The sequence below is a fragment of the Cnephaeus nilssonii genome (genome assembly GCF_951640355.1).
Source record: "Cnephaeus nilssonii genome assembly, chromosome: 6".
Taxonomy (NCBI): Eukaryota; Metazoa; Chordata; class Mammalia; order Chiroptera; family Vespertilionidae; genus Cnephaeus; species Cnephaeus nilssonii.
In genome coordinates this window covers 86,960,828-86,983,813 of record NC_137077.1, presented here as the reverse complement: position 1 = coordinate 86,983,813, position 22,986 = coordinate 86,960,828, and the positions used below count along the sequence as shown (strand labels likewise).

Sequence of the window (22,986 nt, the reverse complement as noted above, 5' to 3'; positions counted from 1 at the left end):
TATCTTCTTTTTTGTTAAGTTGTAGGAGTTCTCTGTAAATGTTGGAGATTTAACCCTTATTGGAAATATCATTGGAAAATATGTTCTCCATACAGTGGTCTTTCTTGTTTTGTTGATGGTTTCTTTTGCTGTGCAGAGCTTTTTATTTTGATGTAGTCCCATTTGTTTATTCTTTCCTTAGTCTCCATTGTCCTAGGAGCTGTATTGGTAAAGGTATTGCTACAACATATGTCTACTATTCTGCTGCCTATGGAGTCTGGTAGGATTTTTATGGTTTCCTGTCTTACATTTAAGTCCTTTAGCCATTTTGAGTTTGTTTTTGTGTAATGGTGTAAGATGGTGATCTAGTTTCATTTTTTTGCATGTATCTGACCAAATTTCCCAGCACATTTATTGAAGAGACTGTCTTGACTCCATTGTATGTTCTTGCCTCCTTTGTCAAATATTAATTGAGCATAATGGCTTGGGTCAATTTCTCAGTTCTCTGTTCTATTCCATTGGTCTATATGTCTGTTCTGGTGCCAGTATCATGCAGTTTTGAGAACTGTGGCTTGGTAATATAGCTTGATATATGGTATTGTGATCCCTCCAACTTTGTTCTTCTTTCTTAGGATTTTGGTGGCTATTTGGGGTCTTTTTTTTATTGCAGATGAATTTTGGGAGAGTTTGTTCTAGATCTTTGAAAAGTGCCGTTGGTGTTTTAATGGGGATTGGATTGAATCTGTAGATTGCTTTGGGTAGTATAGACATTTTAATGATGTTGATTCTACCAATACATAAACATGGTATGTTCTTCTATCTGTTTACATCTTCCTCTATCTCTTTTTTCAGTGTCCTGTATTTTACCCATACAGGTCTTTTACTTCCTTAGTTAAGTTTATTCCTAGGTATCTTAATTTTTTTAGTGTAATGGTAAATGGGATTGTTTTTTTGTTTGTTTGTGTGTGTGTTTTTTGTTTTGTTTTGTTTTTGCTTCTCTTTCTGTGAGTTCATTATTGGTGTATAAAAAGGCCATAGATTTCAGGGTGTTAATTTGGTATCCTGCTACATTGCCAAATTCATTTATTAGGTCTAGCAGTTTTTTGATGGAGTCTTTGGGGTTTTCTATGTATAGTATCATGTCATCTGCAAATAAGGACAGTTTTACTTCTTCTTTTCCAATTGGGATGCCTTTTATTTCTTCTTCTTGTCTGATCACTATGGCTAGCACTTCCAGTACTATATCAAATAGAAGTGGTAAAAGTGAGCATCCCTGTCTCATTCCTGTTCTTAGGGGAAATGAGTTTAGTTTTTGCCCATTGAGTATGATGTTGGCTGTAGGTTTGTCATATAAGGCTTTTATTATGTTGAAGTATGATCCCTCTATTCCCACTTTGCTGAGTTTTTATCAAGAAAGGGTGTTGGATTTTGTCAAATGCTTTTTCTGCATCAATTGATATGATTATGTGGTTTTTATCTCTCAGTATGTTTTTGTGATATATCACATTTATTGATTTATGACTATTGTACCATCCTTGCATCCCTGGAATAAATCCCACTTGGTCATGGTATATGATCTTTCTAATGTAATGCTGAATCTGACTTGCTAGAATTTTGTTGAGGATTTTAGCATCTGTGTTCAACAAGGATATTGGCCTGTAGTTCTCTTTTTTTGTGGTGTCTTTATCTGGTTTTGGAATTAGGGTAATGCTGGCTTCATAGAAAGATCTTGGAAGTGTGTCTTCCTCTTGAATTTTTTGGATTAGTCTGAGGAGGATAGGTTTTATTTCTTCTTTGAATGCTTGGTATAACTCCCCTGTAAAGCCGTCTGGACTAGGGCTTTTGTTTGCTGGAAGATTTTTGATTGCTGCTTCAATTTCTTCGGTAGTTATTGGCCTATTTAGTTTTTTTTTATTCTTCTTGGTTGAGTTTTGGGAGCTTGTATTTTTCTAAGAATATGTCCATTTCATCTAGGTTGTCCATTTTGTTGAAATAGAGTTGTTCATGGTATTTTTTCATAATTGTTTGTATTGCCATGGGATCGGTTGTCACTTCACCTCTTTCATCTCTGAGTCCTCTGTCTTTGCTTCTTGGTGAGCCTGGCTAGAGGTTCACCAATCTTGTTTATCCTTTCAAAGAGCCAGCTCTTGGTTTTGTTGATCTTTTGTATTGTTTTCTTGGTCTCTATGTCGCTTATCTCCACTCTGCCCTTTAGTATTTTCTTCCTTATGCTTATGCTGGGCTTTTCTTGTTGCTCTCTTTCTAACTCTTTCAGTTGTAGGGTTAGATACTTTATTACCATTTTAACTTGTGTTTTGAGATAGGCCTGTAGAGCCATGAACTTCCCTCTCAAGACTGCTTTTGCTGTGTCCCAGAGATTTTGGATTGTTGTGTTTTCATTGTCATTTGTTGCCATGATGCTTTTTATTTCTTCTTTGGTAACCCAATCATTGTTTAATTGCATGCTATTTAGCCTCCAGGTGTTTAATTTTTTTAAATTGTTTTTAATGCAGTTGATTTCTAGCCCTTATGCCATTATGATATGAGAAGATGCTTTATATGATTTCTATCTTCTTGAATTTGAAGAGACTTTGCCTGTGACCCAATATAGGGGACTGTTAATCTCTCCCTTGATATTCTCCAGAAGTTTTGCTGTCAATCTCTCCCCTGATATCCTCCAGAAAGTTTTTTATGTATTTGGGTGCTCCTGTATTGGGTGCATACATGTTTAGCAGAGTTATATCTTCTTGTTGAATTGCTCCCTTTAGTATTATGAAGAGGCCTTCTTTATATATTGTTATGGCCTTTACTTTGAGGTCTAATTTGTCAGGTATAAGTATTGCCACCCCAGCGTTTTTTGTTTGTTTGTTTGTTTTTGTTTTCCATTTCCATTTGCCTGAAAAACCTTTTTCCATCCCTTCACCACCAGTCTGTGTCAGTCCTTTGTTCTGAGGTGGGTTTCCTGTAGACAGCAGATATATGGGTCATGTTTTCTTATCTACTCAGCTACCCTATGTCTTTTTATTTTATTTTTATTTTTAGGTTTATTTTTATTTTATTTTAATTTAATAAATCTTTATTGTTCAGATTATTACAATTGTTCCTCTTTCCCCCCCCCCATAGCTCTGCTCCACCCAGTTCCCACCCCACCCTCTGCCCTTACCCCCCACCCCCCACCACTGTCCTCATCCATAGGTGTACGATTTTTGTCCAGTCTCTTCCCGCACCCCCACACCCCTTTCCCCCCAAGAATTGTCAGTCCACTCCCTTTCTCTGCCCCTGATTCTATTATATTCACCAGTTTATTCTGTTCATCAGATGTTTTTTAGTCACTTGATTTTTAGATTCACTTGTTGATAGATAATGTATTTGTTGTTCATAATTTTTATCTTTACCTTTTTCTTCTTCTTCCTCTTCTTAAAGAATACCTTTCAGCATTTTATATAATACTGGTTTGGTGATGATGAACTCCTTTAGCTTTTTCTTATCTGTGAAGCTCTTTATCTGCCCCTCAATTCTGAGTGATAGCTTTGCTGGGTAGAGTAATCTTGGTTGTAGGTTCTTGCTATTCATCACTTTGAATATTTCTTGCCACTCCTGTCTGGCCTGCATAGTTTCTGTTGAGAAATCGGCTGACAGTTGTATGGTGCTTCCTTGTAGGTAACTGTTTTTCTCTTGCTGCTTTTAATATATTCTCTTTGTCTTTTGCTCTTGGAATTTTAATTATGATGTGTCTTGGTGTGGTCCTCTTTGGATTCTTTTTGTTTGGGGTTCTGTGCGCTTCCTGGACTTGTAAGTCTATTTCTTTCACCAGGTGGGGGAAGTTTTCTGTCATTATTTCTTCAAATAGGTTTTCAGTATCTTGCTCTCTCTCTTCTTCTGGCACCCCCATAATTCGGATGTTGGTATGCTTGAAGTTGTCCCAGAGGCTCCTTACACTATATTCATATTTTTGGATTCTTTTTTCTTTTCCGGTTGGGTGTTTTTTGCTTCTTTGTATTTCAAGTCTTTTTGACTTGATTCTTGAAATCCTCTTGTCTGCTGTTGGATCTCTGTATATTATTTTTTATTTCGGTCAGTGTATGCTTAATTTCTAGTTGGTCCTTTTTCATATCCTCGAGGGTCTTGCTAAATTTATCGGCCTTTTCTAGAAAATTCTTGAAAAACCTTATAACCGTGGTTTTGAACTCTATATCCAGTCATTTGCTTTCCTCCATTTCTTTCATTTGTGACCTGTTTCTTTGTCTCCACATTTTGGCTGCTTCCCTGAGTTGATAGAATGGCTTTGTGTGCTAGGTATCCTACAGGGCCCAGTGGCTCAGCCTCCCCAGTTACCTGAGGTGGACACTCTTGGTACACCCCTTTGTGGGCTGTGTGCACAGTCTTGTTGTAGTTAAGCCTTGATTGTTGTTGGTATCACTGTGAGGAATTGACCTCCAAGCCAACTGGCTGTGAGGACCGGTTGTGTCTACGCTGGGAGAACTTCTGTGCTGGAGACACCCTTATGAGACGAGACTTGCAAAAGCCTCTGTGCTCAGCTTGGATGGGGCAGAGTCTCAGGGCAGAGCAGACAGCATTGGCTTCCCGTCAGCCCTGCCCTAAGAGGCCCCTGGATCTTAGTGTCCCGTGGTAATTGCTGTAAGCACCTGAGAGAAAGCCATCCTTGAGTTTTGCCTGCTGCCAGACAGTCCAGTTTCTCCCCGAATGAGTCTGGGTCCCCAGAGTCTCGCCCGGAACTGGAGTTCAGAGTAGTCGGAAGGTTGTGTATCCCTCCCGCTTAAGAAAGCCAGCCATGTACTCAGTTGCCAGTCCTCTCCGCGTGCGCGCCTCCGTACCTCTGCCTTCCGCAGTTCCTCTGAGTCTCAGTGTGCTTTTCTCTTTCCTAACAGTCCAGTTTCACCCAGTATGAGTCTGGGTCCCCAGAGTCTCGCCCGGAACTGGAATTCAGAGTAGTTGGGAGCTTTTGTCTCCCTCCCGATTGAGAAAGCCAGCCACATACTCAGTTGCCAGTCCTCTCCACGCACGCGTCTCCGTACCTCTGCCTCCTGCAGCTCCTCTGAGTCTCAATGTGCTTTTCTCTTTCCTTCTAGTTGTAGAATTTCCACTCAGCTAGCCTTCCTGTGGTTCTGGATGATGTCCGTTTTGTATTTTAGTTGTAGTTTTGAAATTGTTGTGCGAGGCAGCAGTTTAGGTGTTTAGTATGCCGCCATCTTGGTTTCCCCCCTACAAGTTTAAATTTTAAATGAGAATAAGTGAGCACATTTGGAGTATTTGAACAAGAAAAGAATGCTATAGGACAGTGATTTTCAATTGGTGTGCTGCAGCACACTGGTGTGTCAAAAGAATGTTTAAAACATGCAATACCTGACTATTTAGTCAGGGGCACTGACCTCTTTTCTGTTAGATTGTCAAATAAAAAAAATGATAACAGCCAGCACAACAATAGCCATTCGGTGTGAATGCCTGTCTTGAACCATAAATATATAGGTCATATTATAGAATTGCATCTTCTCGGTCACATCGCATAATAAGGTTGTGTCTGATTGGTTAATTCTTGGTACCAGAAATCCTTCTATACAAGTACAGTTACCTGGTTTTTAAAAAAGTCACTTTAGAATAAAAAGTGTAGGTAATTACTCTTATTTTGTAAATCATTCAAAATAATTCTTTCCCTAGGATTTGTCTATTCTGGACATTTCACATAAATTGAATCACACAATATGTGGCTTTCACTTAGCATATAATGTGTTCAAGGTTCATCCAGGTGATAGCATGAATCAGTACTTCATTTCTTTTTATGGCTGAATACTATTCCATTGCATAGATATACCACATTTGTTTATTCATTCATTTATTGACTAGAGGCCCGGTGCACAAATTCGGGCACAAGTGGGGTCCATCAGGTTGGCCTGAGGGGATCAGGTCCCAGCTTGTGCCTCCAGCCTCGCAGCCCCACCTGGCACCCCGCTGTGGCCTGGCGCTGCCATCTCACCTGTTCCACCATCCCACTTGCTGGTGATCAGTCAGGGCCGGGCCCTCTTCCTGGCTCCCTCAGTGCCTGGGAGCCAGGCAGTGGCCCCGCCCCCTGCCACCACTGCTGGTTGCTGTCTGTGGGGTGATTGACAGTGCGATCAGGCCCCCACTCGCACCTGCCTTGGCCTGGCAGCACCCGTTCACCTGCTCCACCATCCTGCTGCAGTCCTGTTCTCGGCGGGGCCCATTGGGGCTTGCAGCAGCTCCACTACCACCTGTTGCCAGCGCTGCATTGCCAGGGCCTGCCATGTTCCACGCCGCCTCCTGGTGGTCAGCGCATGTCATAGCGAGCTGTCAAACTCTCTGGTCGAACAACTGCCTGAGGGAACAATTTGCATATTAAGCTTTTATTATATACGATAGGCATTTGTGATATTTCTACCTTTGGTTATTATGGAACTGTTGCTATGCATATTTATGTAGAATTTTTGTGTGAACATATGTATTCAATTCACTTGGGTATATACCTAGGGGTGGAATTTCTGGGTCCTTTGTTAACTGTGTAACCTCTTGAGGAACTGCCAAACTATTCCAAAAACACAATTTTTCATTCCTGCCACTGGGTATAAGGGTTCCAATTTCTTTACATACTAACACGTGTTATTGTCCACCTCTGATTATAGACTTGCATTTCCCTAATGATAAATGATGTTAATTATCTTCTCATGTGCTTATTGGCCATTTATGTAGTATCTTCTTTGGGGAATCTCTATTCAACCTTGTCCATTTTTAAATTAGGTTGTCATTTGATTGTTGAATTGTGATTTTATATAATACCTTGAATACAAGTCCCTTATTAGATTTCAAATATTTTTTTCCATTCTGAAGGTTGTCTTTTCACTTTCTTGATAGTGTTCTTTGAAGCATGACATTTTTTAATTTTGATAAAGTTCAACTTGTGTTTTTCTTTGGTTGTTTTTGCTTTTGGTGTCACATCTAAGAAACCATTGCCTAATCCAATGTCATGAAGATTTATGTCTGTTTTTTCCTATGTTTTTTTTATAGCTTTAGCTCTAACATTTGGATCATTAACTAATCTTAACTTTTGTATATAATGTGAGGAAAGGATCCAAGTTTATTCTTTTCCATGTGGATATCATTTTTTCCAGCACCATTTATGAAAAAGACTATTCTTTCCTCCTTTGAATTCTCTTGGCATCTTTGTCAAAAGTCAATTGACCAAAAATGTAAAGGTTTATTTCTGGCCTCTGAATTCTGTTCCACTTCTCTATATAGTATATCTATGTTTTTGGAAGTACAGTACTGTATTAATTAATATAGTTTCGTTGTAAGTTTTGTAGTCAGGAAGCCCAAGTTTTTCCAATCTGTATGCTTCTTGTTTTATTGCATTGATAAGGATCTTCAATGCAACCTTGAATAGTAATGGTCAGAGCAGATATTCTTGCCTTATGTTGTTCCTAATCTTAGGGGGAAAGGGTTTAATATTTCACCATTACTTTTTTAAAAAGATGATTGCTATATTGAGAAAGCTCTCTTCCATTTCTAGCTTGAGAGTTTTTAACATGGATTTTGAATTTTGTCAAATGATTTTTTCTGCATCTATTGAGATTATAATTTTGTTTTTCCCTTTCATTCTGTTAATGTGGTGAACTACACTAACTTTTCAACGTTACACCATTTTTCTTCACCATAGTAGCTTATCTCTATATTGCAAGGTTGAATTTGCCAATATTTTGTTAAGAATTTTAAAAAATATTTTTATTTATTTCAGAGAGGAAGGGAGAGGGAGAGAAACATCAATGATGAAAGAGAATCATTGATCCACTGCCTCCTGCAACCCCCACACTGGGTATTGAGACCACAACCCAGGCATATGCCTTGACCGGGAATCAAACCTCGACCTCCTGGTTCATAGGTTAATGTTCAACCACTGAGCCACACCAACTGGGCTGTTAAGAATTTTTAAGTCTATGTTCATGTGGGTTATTTAGGTAGATTATGTTGCCTCTATTTTCTGAAATAATGTAGGATTAGTATTTTATCTTCTTTAAATGTCTGATAAAATTTACTGGTAAAGCCATCCAGGCCTGAAGTTTTCTTTGTGGGGAAGTTTTTTATTACAAATTCAAATTCTTTAATAGATATTGGGCCATTTAGATTTTCTTTTCCTTCTTTTCTTTCTTTTGTATTTTTCAGAAATTTGTCCACTTCACTGGACAAGTTGTTGATTTTATTGGTATAAAGTTGTTGAAACTATCTGTATAATTCTATTAGCATTTTGGCTACACTAAAACTAAAATTTTTGCACACAAAAATAAAGTAGATGACTAAAATGAATTAGGGGAAAAGAAATATATAGGACAGAAAAAAAAAGTGTGTATGTGTATACATATATATGGTAGGAGCAAACAGTCTAGTGACAGAAAAAGGGAACTACCACATTCAGTGTGACAATTATGAAAAACACACAGAGAACACATAGGAAGGTCATTAGTTCACATTAATTATCCAGCTGTGAGGGCTATAGTCAACTGCCTGCCCCTTCCACTGGTATATCCTTAATTAAAAAATAAAACAACTTTGTTTTTAGGTAAATGATATGTTCATTATTTAAAAATTCACATAGAAAAGTTCAAAAGGTAAAAGTCACTTGCATTTGGGCCAACATCCTTCCAGATCTTTTTGTACATGTAAACACACACACACACACACACACACACACACACTCATATTGGTATTATACTATTCATACTGATCTATATTCTGCTTTGTTTCTGGAAACAATACCCAACATATATGCTATGGATACACTTTCATATAAAAAGAGATTTACATCATTGTTTTTAATGGCTCAAAGATATACAATTATATGTATGCATCATAATTTAATGTCTTAGTGATGGCACTTATTTCTAAAAGCACCTATCATAAAAAAGGGAGTGAGGAACATCCTTGTGAATCTGTGTTTTTTTAAAATATATTTTTATTGATTTCAGAGAGGAAGAGATAGAAACATCAGTGTGATGAGAATCATTGATTGGTTGCCTTCTGCACCCCCCTACTGGAGATAGAGCCCGCAACCCGGGCAAGTGCCTGTGACCCTTCAATCAACAGGCTGAGGCTCTATCCACGGAGCCAAACTGGCTAGGGCTGAATTGTTGGGGAGCACATGCGACTAGGTTGGAAAGATTGTAAGGAGGACATTCTGAGAAAAGGAAAGTGTGTGGAAGGCTGCCTGTCCTGTTTATTGAAATTCCGACTTAGGGGAGTGCCGAAGATGGTGACCCTAATTATTCCTTGATCTTTCCAAACAAGCCTCTACACGTGCAGACCCCCGAGTGTTTACTGGAATCCTTATGCTTAATCTTTTGATGTCCTTGCTTAAAACTACAAACACATGTGTCCTCCCAAGATTACTTACCTTACTGATTGTATCTAAAAGATAAACTTTATCTCAAACTGCTGCTATAATAAAAGCCTAACGAGACAGGCAATTGAGGCTACCTGGTTCCTTTAGCCAGGCAGTCCCTTAGCCCTCTCTTTCACAGCAAACATTGTGTCTGAGTAAGCCACTCATCCGAAGCTCAGTGTTCAACTCTGACACTGAATCTGTTTTCTTTTAGCTTTTTTCCTTGGAGCAAATGAGTTTGTTGAGGCAAAGGTTAATGCTTATGTTAAATTTTGGTAAATTAGGTTGTACCAATTTCAACTCTACACCAAGTTGTTTTTTTTGTTGTTAATCCTCACCTGAGGATATTTTTAGAGAGTGGGAGAGGGAGGGACAGAAATATCCATGTGAGAGAGACACATGGACTGGTTGCCTCCTGCATGCCCTGCCTCCCCCACCAGGGCAGGGAACCTGCAACTGCAGATATATGCCCTTGACCTGAATCAAACCTGGGACCCTTCAGTCCACAGGCAACACTATCCACTGAGCCAAACCGGCTAGGGCTGTGGTTTCATTCTTTAATTCCTTGATCCATCTGGTACTTATTTGAGAAAGTAGATGTTAAGCCTGTCCCACTGACCATCTTTTCCCCTTGACCAATGATTTGTAATGTACATCTTACTGATGACCTCTGAGGCTTCTGGAGATAGACTGACTGGCTCCCACACCGACCAGTAATGGTTCTGGGTAACGCTGTAAAATCGAGACACTAGAGAGTTAAATAAGATAACCCGAAAAAGTGCTCCAGTATTTGATAAGGGCTCAGTACATGTGAATTATCATTATTAAACACTCATACATACACAGCAGTTTATTTCTGGATTCTAGAATCCGGTCACTGATACAGATTAACACCCCAGTACCCTGTCACGTCTGTCTAATGGCTCCTCTTTGCTCATTTCAACGAAAAACGGCCATATGTCAGTTGCCTTTCTAATCATAAGGAGAGCCCAAAATCGTTTAAGTTGGGGGCAAATATAAGCTGTGCTTCACAATGTAGTGAGAATCAAAACCCAAACCGAGGCACTGAACTATCGTGGGGGAGGGATGGGGCCTACTTCTCCTACCTCCTGCTCTGAGAGCCTGACCCTCCCTCATTCATTCGTGGGCACAGACATACTCGATCAACACCCCAGTACCCAATTCCCTGGAATCCTTATGCTTAGTCCCTCTCCTTCCACGTCTAGTTACAACCCGAAGACCAACCAGGGGCCCGGGCTGGAGGGAAGTGCGCGGTGGGATGTGAGCAGGCGGCCGGGTGGACCTGCTGGCCCCGAGGTCCCCGAAGGCCAGCCGCGCCCCCTCCCCACCCTGGGCTGCCGTCGGTACGGCGGCGGGCGGGGTGGCGGCCGTACCACCTCGGAGCCCTCCGAGCAGAGTGCGGTGAGAGCGGGCAGAGGGAAGGAGAAACGGGAAAAGGGGGAAACACCATCGGCTTCCGCTCGACCCCGCGCCTCACGGGTTTCCCCGTCCCCGGGGGCTCTGGGTACCTCGGCGTCCCTCGGCGGCCGCCTCGGGGCGTGGCTCCGGCGCTGCGTCGCCGCCGTAGAGGGTGGCGGCCCCGCCCCGGCTCGCTCGCTCCTCCCTTTAACGGCCTCGGGCCGCCGCGTCGGTGACGTCACCGAGGGGCGGGACTTCCTGCTCCGCGCGCCCCAGGGTCCCGCGACTCTGGCCACCCCCCTACGGCTGGAGGGGCCCTGGGCGGCGGGCTGAGGTGATCTTCCCGCCTGACGACGTGCAGGGCTGGCCCCACGTCTCTGAGAAGGCCAGCCCGCCGCGGAGGAGCGGGGCGGTGCTCGGCGGCCGCGTCCCCACCCCGGGAGCTCTCCCGGGACCCCTCGCAGTTCCCCGCGGTTGGAGCCCGAGGGGCCGGGTCGTCCTGCTCCGCCGTGGCAGCCCGCGCCGCGAGCGGCCTCCCGGACCTCGCCAGGCGCGGAGGGCTGGGCGCGCACCCCGCGCGTGGGACCGGCTCCCTTCGCCCCAATGCCCCGGCGAGAAGCGCTGAGTGGGTGCCGGTGGTTGGAGCTGCTGGAGGGGTCCCTCGGTGGCGATCGTGGCCGGAACACAGGTCACTGTTAAGTTTCATGTCCGCACGTTGCAAGGCTGTGAGAGTCTGGTACGTACCCTCATGTTAGGGGGACGCTAGCTTGTCCATATTTTGGAATACTCATTCTTCTCTGTTGTTCAAAACTTGCCCTCGGATGATTCTTTTCTCGTAATGTAGCTGGAGCGGGCGTTAGCCAAGCAGGCTGTTTTGTAGCAGTGCCGTGCACCTGGAACTGGAGCTTTTTGATGCACTCCCGCGTGGTGCTTGTGCAGCCAGGTAGTAACTGGCTAAATATGTGGTACCTCCAGTTTAATTTGGGGTGAAAATGCTATGCTGCCATTTTGCTTGACCCTGAAGACAATTTTAACAGTGTTGCTGGCTGCCGTTACAGAGATACGTCTAAAAATATGTAATGAATGCTGGGCTTACGTGGACACTGATAAATCCTTAGTGTCCAGCTTTTGACCATAACAATTGGGCACTTAGCTCTTAAAAATGCCCACTGCTAAGTACTTTAAAATACTTTGGTCATTAGTTGTAATGATGAAGCTATTTCAAGTAAAATCCCCAAGAAGTCTAGGATAACAAGAAACTTGTTCATAATTTCTTATATAGTTTGTCATGTGTTCAGACTATGAGCACAAAATATTTAGGTAGGTAGATCTAAAACTGAGTAGGCTGTTAAAGCATTGCTTCTGTTACCAAGCAACATCTTTGTAAACAAGTCTAATCTTCAACTAGAATATCATTAAAAGTATCCTACAGTTACCTGGATTCAGAATTCTCTAAATTCATGGGTGGTTACAGTTAATAGTCACCTTTCATATTGAGGTTTGATTTCAAACGCATTTTGTTTAGAATGATTAGAATGCTTTAAATTTGTGTCATACAGGATTCTCCAGAGAGTTGCAAATGAATTTGAGTTACCCTTTGATTATTTAGGGCAGAGTATGTCAGTTCCCTTCCTTCCAGTATTTTCTTTTGTAACCTGATGCCCTGTGCAGACTATTATATTAAGGAGTTTTCTCAAAAGTGGAGTAATGCCAACTTAGGGTTACATAGAGCATTAGGAAATTGAAACACTGATTGTCCACAGGTGGTTTTTAAGCCTTCGTTTAGCCAATAATATCACTCTTCAGTCATTGAATCCTTAGTAATATAATTTTTTAAATCCTCATCACTCGGGGATATTCTTACTGGTTTTAGAGAGAGGGGGAAAGGGAGAGAGCGAGATATATATATATATATATATATATATATATAGAGAGAGAGAGAGAGAGAGAGAGAGAGAGAGAGAGAGGAACATTAACAGGGGATCGAATCTGCAACTTAGGTATGTGCCCTGAACGGGAATTGAACCCACAACCTTCGGTGTATGGGAAGACGACGCCCCAACCAACTGAGTGACACTGGCCAGGGCTAACCTTTAATGATATAATTTGGTAAATAGTTTTCAGAGCATTTTTCATGCTATTTTGAATACAGTAACCTTTCAGGTATGTAAGCAAGTATGTGAGAACATCTGAGAAACTGAGAATCAATGACTTCTTTGAAATCAAGCTATTAGTAAATGGGAATTGGAACTTGAAATTTAATGTTCTTTATATCCTGTCCTTACTGTATTGCACAAATCCATAGACTTCATTTTAGTCCTCTAACCCCTTTTTCTTCCCCAATTGCTGATGCTGAAGTAATGAAATATTCGAGTTGGTCAAGACAAGCAGAGAAGAAGAAAAATCAAGAATGACTCATGTTGTTTAATAAAATCCTGAGTAATCATATATCAGCATTTTTGTCATTGGAAGTTCTAATTCAAGCTTAGAAGAATGAAATCTTAACAGAAAGACTAGTGAATTGTCAGAATTTGTGTTTTCCATGTGCTGTCTCTGTCTAAAGTAAATTTTTTATTTTACCTTTGTCATAGGTAATGTTGTAGGTTTTGTGAGTAATCTTATCAAGTTGTCTAATCTGTGTGTATTTTTAGGAAATGCGTGTATGTATCTAGGTAAAAAAAATTCCTACTAGCAGAAGTTCACATTTCTTAATCTGGACTCTTGAAAGTCTCTCTGCACTCTGCGTTTTCACGTTTTTATATTTTTTTATAGAAAAGCTATGATCTCACTCATCACACTGGTTTCTTCACTATCCTTTAAACCTGCTATGTGCTTTCTCTCTTCCATATCATTCTACCTACCTGACCTTGTTAGATAGGGCAATAGTCTCAAGGTCTGGGTCATTCTTACTGAAGGCTATTCTTGCTAAATGCTATTCTTGCTAAATGTTAAAATGTAGCACAGTATTTTGCAGACCAGCTATAAAAAGGATGAGACTGACAGGGACCTAACCCAATAATAAGTGTAGCCAACTGAAATCAACTTGTAACTTCCCAAATAGTGTATATAAGCAATGGCTAATCCTCTCTTACTTGCTACCTTGCATTTTTTATTAGAGCACCCCAAATGGTGAATCCCTTGAGTTCCGCAACAGCCTGATTTCTTCTTTACTGTCCTAAAAGCTAAATTGTACCTTTTTTTTTTTTTTTTTTTTGTAAAGTTCAATTTTGCTATTAACTCTAGGGGAAGAAAAATTCTCTACCCTCTTGGGGTCTCTGGTTGGGCCTAAGAATTAAATTGACATAAGTCAGATAAACAGGAGAAAAGCAACTAAGTTAAAAAAAAAATTTACACGTACACGGGAGCCTTCACAGGAGAATGAAGACCTGAAGAGGTGACCAGAGCAGAAAGCTTTTACTATATCTCTAAACAAACAATACATTTTTGGTAAATTAAGAAGACAGAGGGGTTTGGGCTAGCAGTAGTAAATTGTGGAGAAGTGACTAGGAAGATAAGGATTTAACAAGGTTTGTTTGTACAGATTTCTGAGCTTTGATTTCTCATTTCTGGTGATAGAATGTCTTCTTCCTTACAGGGAGGGCACCTTTCACATGGGAGGTTTATCTCCTACTTTCAGGAAACAAAAGGAGGGTCAGAGCGCTCCTCTTGAACTTGCTGTTTCTCCTGTGCTTTTTTTTTTTTTTTAAATATATTTTATTGATTTTTTACAGAGAGGAAGAGAGAGGGATAGATAGTTAGAAACATCGATCAGCTGCCTCTTGCACACCCCCTACTAGGGATGTGCCCGCAACCAAGGTACATGCCCTTGACCGGAATGGAACCTGGGACCCTTGAGTCCGCAGGCCGACGCTCTATTCACTGAGCCAAACCAGTTTCGGCTCTCCTGTGCTTTTAACTCAAAGTAATCAGCATACCCAAGTGGCATATTTTGCAGTGACATGTTCTTCATGTCACCTCCAAAATCCTCTAATATGTATTTATCAGTCATACTCACTTGATACTTATACTTTATATTGTATTTTTAAAGATCATTTCTATGCATGTCTTGGTCCCTAACTAGATTGTAAGCTCCCTAAGGGTAGGACACCAGATCTCAGTGCACTGTATCCTTAGTCTCTTCCAAGCAGAAGTTGCTGAGTAAATGTTTCTTAGAGACGAGAAATGTACATTTTTACCCCCAACCCCCCTCCCACCTTCCTCTCATAGTGTAGTGAAAGTAAAAGAAAATTTTTGAGTAACTGAGGAAGGGCAACTGTAAACTATAAGAAGGGGGATTAATGAGAGGAGATTCATTGGAATCAGAAAAGGTTCTGTTCCTAGAAAGTGTGAATATTTGAGAATTTCCCATGACAATATCACTGGTAAGGACTCCCTCAGGAAGTCACTACTCCCAAGTGGACTTGGAGAGTTTGGTAAACTTCCTGATTCCTCCTTAGAAGCTTCCTTTTAAAAATACTTCCTTCCCATCTCCCACCTCTCTCCTCTCCCTCCCTTCTACTATCCCTTTCTCCCTATCTCCCATTTTACCTCTTTCCATTTTACTTTTTACCTGGTCAAGACTAATTTTATGAAATTATGTCAATACTTTCATTTGGCCCTTATAAATTAGCAAGTTTTATATTTTTCCATCCAAATGCCTCTCCGGTTCATGGAGAGATCACAGACAGTGCAGTCTATCACTAATCCAGGAAGAAAACAATTGAGGAAGTCAGAAAGTGCCCAGTTATTTGCTTTCTGTATATTGTAACTTCAAATTGCTTTTGGATTAAAATTCATAGAGTTAGGAGGAACCTAAACCTAGCCATTCTCTTTTGGGAAGCACCTTTCACCCTCACATAATGTCTTTAAATAAATTCTAATTAATTTTTATAGTCTTGCTGTAAATCCTATATCTGATGTTATAACAAAGAGTTACTTCACTTATTGGTATAAAAAGGTAAAGTTTAGTCTCAGAGTACTTTTATAAATCTTCATTTGATTCTCTAATTTCTTGGTGACTTTGCTGACCTAGCTTCTGAGTTGTTTGTTGCCCAATAACACAATTGCAGTATAATCTAGCAACCATTGAAAACATTGGCACTGGACTACAGAAATTTTCCTGATGAAGTTGAAGCACATATCTCTAGTGCTCAACATTCTATCTGTCTTTCTCAACTGAATAGCATTTTGGTTGAAGGCAGGCGTTTGGGGTATGTTAAAGGGCATTCTCCTATATAATAAAAGCCTAATATGCAAATTGTCCCCTCAGGTAGTTGTTCAACCGGGAGACCGGGAGTTCAACTGCTCGCTATGATGTGTGCTGACCACCAGGGGGCAGTGCGGAACATGGCGGGTGTAGGCCACGCGCTGCAACCTCTTGCCGGCTACCTGGGGGCAGTGGTGACAAGGATGGAGGTGCGGTGAGAAAGTGGGGTGTCTGCCAAGCTCGCTCTCACTCCCCCTGCTACCCTCCCTCAGGACGCCAGGGCTCACGTGCCGGGGAAGCCCCTGCACTCAGGTGCCAGCCTCTTTCTGGTGAGCCAGGCCACAGCCGCCAGGACTGCAGGGGTCGGTCAGGCTCCCCGTGGGTTTGTGCAGGAGCCGGTCTGCAAGGCTGACTGGGAGAGAGTTCGCTGCCTGCCCAGCTTCTGTGTGGTGCCGCTGGGTGGCCCAGAGGCCCACGCTGCGCTCCGGCCCGTGGCGTCTGGCTGCACTCACCGCATCTCCACGTGGGGACTCAGGTACTGTGACTCAGGTGGAGGGCGGCACGTGGGGGCCTGAGGGCCCAGGTGCTGCCCAGGGCCCAGAGGTCAGCTGGGACCTGCCCTTCCATGCCAGATGCTCATGCTTTGATCACCGGCCAGGCCTAGGGACTGCACCTATGCACGAATTTTGTGCACTGGGCCTCTAGTACAATATAATTAAGTATATATTATTAGAGTATGATATTGTAACTTGCACATTGCTTTTCACATAAAGACAAATGATAAGAATATGTTGAAATTACAGTGTGTGTGAGGAACACATGAAAAGATTGGTTCAATTAAAGATTAGTCTATTCTGAACAAAAAAGCTCTTAAGTAATAGTTAACATTAGAATTCTCCAAAACTGATATAGCCAGACAGAGCTAGGGTAGATGAAGCTGAAATGGTTCTTTAAAGAACATTTTTATATTACTTCTGGAGGTTCATGGAAAACTTCTATCTATGATAATAAAAGCATAATATGATAATTAGACCGGACAGCCAAACGACTTTCCGGAAGTCATTCCGGACGTCCTTCTGGACGAAGCTGTGGCAGCGGGGGTCAAGGCAGAGGTGGTTAGGGGGGTGATCAGGCAGGCAAGCAAGCAGTTCGGGGCGATCAGGCAGGCAGGCAGAGGTGATTAGGGGCCATGAGGCAGGCAGGTGAGTGGTTAGGGGCGATGAGGCAGGCAGACAGAGTGGTTTGGGGCGATGAGGCAGGCAGGCAGAGGTGATTAGGGGCCATGAGGCAGGCAGACAAAGTGGTTAGGGGCGATGAGGCAGGCAGGCAGGCAGGCAGGCGAGCGGTTAGGAACCAGCAGTCCCAGATTGCAAGATTGGGCCTAAACTGGCAGTCGGACATCCCCTGATGGGTCTTGGATTGTGAGAAGGTGCAGGCCGTGCTGAGGGACCTTCTCCTCCCCATGTGCATGGATTTCGTGCACCGGGCTTCTAGTGTATCATTAAGCATGAATTGATACACATCATGATTTTCTGGGAAGAGAATTTTGATTTAGGAGACCAAGACTTGATAAGTCACTTAAACTTTCTTGGTCTTATTTTCTCATTTGAAAAAATAAATTGCTCAAAGTTTCTTTCAGAATTGTATGCTTCCAATTTAAAACCAATTTTACTTTCTTGGTAATTGGTTTAGTCAATATTTGAGTGCAAATTATGTGTCTTGCACTATGCCAGGTACTGTGACTTGTGACTGGTGTTATGAGTGGGGGCAGTCTTGAGTGACTAAGCCCTCCACCTGTAGAGTCTGCACTAATTCTGAGTAGTTAGTGTCAATTACATTTTGGAACACTCATTTGGTGTATGAAGTGTTGGAGAATTTGTTGGTGTTAGGAAAAAAACCGATGCATTTGGTGTTAGAAGTGTAAAAACAGTTCAGAGTTATTTTTTAACCCAAACTGCCAAAATGTTTTTGAAAGTGACTATCCCAGTTACATTCCTACTAGAAAAGTAGAAAGGCTTCATTTTTCCCATATCCTTACCAACACTTGGTATCATCTGTCTTTTTTTTTTTTTTTATAACATGGTTGATCAAAGTTTGTTTTTCTTTTTTTTTAAATTTCTTTATTGATTAAGGTATCACATATTTATCCTCATCCCCCCATCCCCATCCCACACCCCTCCCCACACATGCCCCCACACCCCTGTTGCCCTTAACCGCTGGTTAGGCTCGTATGCTTGCACACAAGTCCTTCGGTTGATCTCTCCCCCTTACCCCCATTCTCCCCTCCCCTCCCTCTGAGGCCCGACAGTCTGATCCATGCCTCCTTGTTTCTGGGTCTGTTCTTATTCATCAGTCTATGTTGTTCATTATTTCTCCTAGATGAATGAGATCATGTGCTATTAGAAATATAATAAGAACCGAAAATGAGACAAGCAATAATGGTTATGGTGACAGGCAAATGAATCAGTCTGTAGTGAGTTTCTTTCTGGGCCAACAGTTCTTTTGAGACCCAATTTCAATGTCCAACAGTTCCTTATGTGTACATGTCAGCACTGACTTTACAGTTCTGGATGGTGGACAAATGGTGGTAATGCAGGTCCGACTCTCTCTGGTTTGGTCCTGGGCAACCTGCAGTGACGCACAGCTGCTGACTGCTAGTATGGGAAGGCCACGTCAGCGTCTTCCATCTCTGGACTGCTTCTCTTCTGTGTATCATCTGTCTTTTTTATTATAGCCATTTTAGTAGTGTCTCATTGTGATTTTAATTTGCATTTCTCTAAACACAAATGATGTTGAGCTTTTCATGTGCCTATAAGTCTGTTTTGGTGGAATGTCTACTTAAATCCTTTGTGCATTTTTTTAGCTGGAATTTTTGTCTTACTATTGAATTATATATTCTGGATAAAAGTCTTTTATGAGAGAAATATTTACAAAGATTTTCTCCTTGTCTGTGGTTTGTTTTCTTTTTTTTACTGGTGTTTTTGAAGTGCAAAATATTTTAATGCAAAATATTTAAATGCAAAGTATTTAATACAAAATATTTTTTTCTTTTATGGCTTATGCTTTTGATGTTCTGTTTAAGAATTTTTTTTTTAAGAATTTTTTGCCTAATTCAGAGTCACAAAGATTTTCTTCTGGGTTTATTTTTAGCTCCTTCATTTAGATCTAGGACCCATATCGAATTAACTTTTGTGTATGGTGTAAGATAAGATCTAAGGTTTTTTTTTTGTTTTTTTTTAATCAGTGGTTCTCAACCTTTCTAATGCCGCGACCCTTTAATACAGTTCCTCATGTTGTGGTGACCCCCAACCATAAAATTATTTTCGTTGCTACTTCATAACTGTAATTTTGCTACTGTTATGAATCGTAATGTAAATATCTGTGTTTTCCGATGGTCTTAGGCTCTACAGCAGCAGTTCCCACAGGTTGAGAACCGCTAGCTGGGTTCTCATCAGAAAACACAGATATTTACATTACAATTCATTAACAGTAGCAAAATTACAGTTATGAAGTAGCAACGAAAATAATTTTATGGTTGGGGGTCACCACAACACGAGGAACTGTATTAAAGGGTCGCGGCATTAGAAAGGTTGAGAACCACTGTTTTATATCAAGTAGATGCTAAGTTGTCCTAGCACCATTTGTTGAAAAGGTTGTTTTCCCTTGAATTATGTTGGTGCCTTTAAAAAATAAATCTGTATACCATAAAGTAAGCATTTATTTCTAGAGTCTCAATTTTGTTCCAGCCACCACCTTTACTTGAGTACCACACTATTTTGATTACTGTGTGTTACAGAAATTTCAAAATGAGTAGTGTAAATCCTCCCAGCTTTCCAAAAGTGATTCTAGATCTTTTCCATTTACATATAAAATTTAGGATCAAGCTTGCCAATTTCTATAAAAAAAAAGCAACAGCAACAAAAAAACATTTGCAGGGATATGATAGAATTTGTATTGACTCCATAGATCAGTGTGGGAAGAATTGCTAATATAATTGTCTTCCAACCCATGAACATGTAATGCCTCTCCATTATTTAGATGTTTAATTTCTCTCAACAGTGCTTTTTAGTTTTCAGCATATAAATCTTACACTTCTTTTATTAAATATATTCCTAAGAATTTGATAATTTTTGATGTTATTGGGAATGAAGTTTTTATAATTGATTGTAAAATTTTTCATTGCTAGCATATAGAAATGAAATCAATTTTTATATATTGTTTCTGCATAAATGATCATATCTATGAATAAAACAATTCTGGTTCTTTCCAATCTGATTGTTAATACATCCCTGTCATTTGTTTTTGCCTCATTGTATGGGCTAGATCCTCTAGTAAGATATTAAATAGAAGTATTGAGGGTGCATTGCATTACTCCTGATTTTAGAGGAAAATTATGCAGATTTTCACTATTATGTTTGACATTAGCTGTAGTTTTTTTGTAGATGCCCTTTATTAGGTTTGAGAAGTTCCATTTGTTCCTAGTTGGTTGAGAGTTTTTAATTGTAAATAGGTATTGGATTTTGTCAGATTTTTTAAAATTTTGCATCCTGTGAAATGATCATACGTTTTCTATCCTTTTATTCTGTTAATATGGTATACTACATTAATTGATTTTTAGAGGTTAAGCCAACCCTGTATTCCTGGGACAAATTTCACTGAGTCATGATGTATAATCTTTTTTATATTGCTGAATTTGGTTTTCCTAAGTTTTTTTAAAGGAATTTTGTGTCTGCATTAATGGGAGATATTATAATCATGTGCTGCTTAACAATGGGGATACATTCTGAGAAAAGCATCATTAGATGATTTAGTCATTGTGTGAACATCATAGAGTATACTTACACAAACTTATATGGTATAGCCTATTACACCATGTAATTGTAGGCAGTTGTTACACAGTGCTAAGTAACTGTATCTAAACATATCCAAACATAGAAAAGGTACAGTAAAAATATGGTATAAAATTAAAAAATGGTACATATGTGTAGGGCACTTACCATGAATGAAGCTTGCAGGATTGAAATTTCCCTTGGTGAGTCAATGAGTGAGTGGTGAGTGAATGTGAAGGCCTAGGACATTATATTGTACACTACTGGAGACGTAATAAATATAGTACACTTAGGCAACAATCCTATCTAATAAAGAGGGAATATGCTAATTGACCATCACTCCATCACAGAGATGGCTGCACCCACAGCTGAGGCCAAGTTCCCATAAGAAGCCTTAACGAGCAATCAGCAGGGACCTGAGGCTATGCCCTCCCCCGCCCCCGCCCCTGTGGGGCTTGACAGGGGACCTCAGGCTGCGTCCCCCACCCAGCAGGGCTTGACAGGGGACCTCAGGCTGCGCCCCCCGCCATGGTCTGGGCTGGGGGACCTCAGGCCATGCCCCCCATCCTGGCACCGGGCCAGGGGAACTGAGGCTATGCCCCCTGCCCAGCAGGGCTTGACAAGGGTGGGACTGGCTGGGTCTGGATCTAGCCCAATGCGGGGGGCGGGCGGCCAGGTCTGGGTCTCACGCAATTTTGAGGTGCATGTGGGTGGGCGGGGACTTGTCTCTGGGTCCCGTAGTGTGCCCCAGACTCTGACAGGAGGAAGGTTTTCATATACATTTTACTAATTTTCTTTCATCTCTGACACTTCTATTATAGAGAAAGGGAAAATAATAATATTAAATTATTTCCTCTAATTAATCCCCTTTAAATGTGCATGAATTTTGTGCACCGGGTCACTGGTAAATTTATAAAACAGCATGAGATTAAATCAAGCACAAGAGAAAATAAAGCAATTAAGAGATGCGGTAAACACACGATGTATGAGTCTGATACTGGCATAACATGGCATAGTATTTTACAGCAAACTTTTTTATTTTATTTTAGTTTATTTTTATCCTCACACGAGGATATTTTTTTATTGATTTTAGAGAGAGAGGAAGGGAGAGAGACATTGATGTGAGAAACATTGATTGGTTTCCTCCCGTAGGTGCCCTGACGGGGGATCGAACCTGCAACTTAAGTACGTGCCCTCCTGACCAGGAATTGAACTGCAACCTTTTGGTTTACAGGATGATGCTGCAACCAACTGAGCCATCTGGCCAGGGCACAAACTTTTTTTTTTTTTTTTAAATATATTTTATTGATTTTTCACAGAGAGGAAGGGAGAGGGATAGAAAGCTAGAAACATGGATGAGAGAGAAACATCGACCAGCTGCCTCCTGCACACCCCCTACCAGGGATGTGCCCGCAACCAATGTACATGCCCTTGACCGGAATCGAACCTGGGACCTTTCAGTCCGCAGGCCGACGCTCTATCCACGGAGCCAAACCGGTTTCGGCACAAACTTTTTTTTAATAACTAGAAGGAGTACATGCTACAATAATAAGTATAGTATAGTAAATATATAAGCCAGTAACAGTCATTTATCATCATTATCAAGTATTATGTACTGTACAGTGGTTGTAGGTGCTATACTTTTACAGTCTGGCAATGCAGTAGGTTTGTTTACAATAGCATCAACATAAACACGTGAATAATACATTGCACTATGATGTTATAATGGCTATGACATCACTAGGTGATAGGAATTTTTTAGCTCCATTATAATGTTATGGGATCACAGTTGTATATGCCATCTGTTGTTGACTGAAATGTTATGTAGCAGCACATGACCATAGTCCTTTGGTTTCTTTTTTCATGATGTCTTTCTCTAGATTTAATATCAGGGCAACACTGGCTTCATAGAAGGAGTTGCAAGGTGTTTCCCACTTTTCTAAAATCGTTTCCAAAGGATCGTTATTACTTCTTTAACTATTTGATAGCATTCTTCAGTGAAGCTGTATGGACCTGCGCATTTCATTGTGGGAAGATTTTTAATAACTAATTCAGTTTCCTCATTTGTTATAATTCTATTCAGATTTTTAATTTTTTTCTTGAATTTTGATACATTTCGTGTGTCTAGGAATGTAGTCCATTTCACATGT

At 40.9% G+C, this 22,986-nt stretch overlaps 1 protein-coding gene across 6 annotated transcripts in view; it reads left to right on the top strand.

Annotated features, from left to right (window-relative positions):
• Positions 1–11,056: 11,056 nt before the first annotated feature.
• The window catches only part of CEP83 (centrosomal protein 83), a 142,595-nt gene continuing 130,665 nt past the window's right edge, over positions 11,057–22,986 (top strand). For all 6 annotated transcript variants that reach the window (XR_013813636.1, XR_013813637.1, XR_013813638.1 and 3 more), the window contains exon 1: positions 11,057–11,537. The gene's annotated coding sequence lies outside the window, so the exon portion shown is untranslated. The remainder of the gene's footprint in view (positions 11,538–22,986) is intronic.